The sequence below is a fragment of the Nicotiana tomentosiformis genome, chromosome 12 (genome assembly GCF_000390325.3).
Source record: "Nicotiana tomentosiformis chromosome 12, ASM39032v3, whole genome shotgun sequence".
Taxonomy (NCBI): domain Eukaryota; kingdom Viridiplantae; phylum Streptophyta; class Magnoliopsida; order Solanales; family Solanaceae; genus Nicotiana; species Nicotiana tomentosiformis.
This window is the reverse complement of record NC_090823.1, coordinates 122,876,518-122,877,740: the sequence shown is the minus strand read 5'-3', so window position 1 is coordinate 122,877,740 and position 1,223 is coordinate 122,876,518.

The window sequence follows — 1,223 nt, the reverse complement described above, 5'->3', positions numbered from 1 at the left end:
GGATATTTAGAACATACCCAGAACTTTGACTTGCACTACAGTAAATTCCCTGCGGTGATTGAGGGATACTGTGATGCAAATTGGATCACCGGTTCAACTGATTCTAAGTCCACGAGTGGATATGTATTCACTATTGGTGGAGGAGTGGTATCTTGGAAGTCTTCCAAACAAACATGTATTGCCCGCTCTACAATGGAGGCTGAATTCATAGCCTTAGATAAAGCCGGTGAAGAAGCTGAATGGCTCCGCAATTTCTTGGAAGACATTCCATTTTGGCCCAAACCGTTGGCACCAATATGCATACATTGTCATAGTCAAGCGGCAATTGGAAGGGTTGGGAGCGTTATGTATAACGGTAAATCTCGTCATATACGACGAAGACATAAAATCGTTAGGCAATTACTCTCTAGAGGAATTATCACGATTGACTATGTAAAGTCAAGTGATAATGTGTCGGATCCACTTACAAAAGGCCTAACTAGAGAGGTAGTTGAGAAATCATCAAGAGGAATGGGGCTATGGCTGAGAACAAGTCATTGTGGCGGTAACTCTACCTAGAAGACTGGAGATCCCAAGATCTAGGTTCAAGGAGATCAAACAAAGTCATTAATGACGGTTCAACATTGTCAAATAAAATTTTAGTCCGTTCTCGTGATGAGACAATGTTCAGTACCAAGGATAAAGCATTAAGGCTTTTTAATGATTTCTAAATTTGATACAGGGTATATCAAATAGTGTATCTATAGGATGACACGTTTAGGAATCACATATGTAAGTGTGAAGTGTTAGCCGCTTCAAGGAGAACTTTGTAAGGCCAGTTCTCTTCGCACTTATGAAACCAGGCGGTGTTCATGGATGAAACGAACACAACAATGAGAGCCAAAGACGGTTAAGGGTCGGTTGTGTGACTTATGGTTGTCTAGGTATACACCAAAGTTCGACGGTTCAAAGATATCAAATCTACCGATTGACCGAGTATATCCGACATAAGTTCACTACGGAAAGTTCAAAGGGAAACCTACTTATCCAGATACGATTAATCCTTGCTTGCAAATCACACAGTTTTTCCATGCATACTTCCGTAATATAGCCATTCCCCATTCATGTGGGGGATTGTTGAGGTTTTTGTTATTTAAGATGAAATAGTCTTAAAATGAGGGTGAATGGGAAATGGAGGGAAAATAAAATTTTTTGAATAAAATTTTAAGTTTCCACCTCTTGAC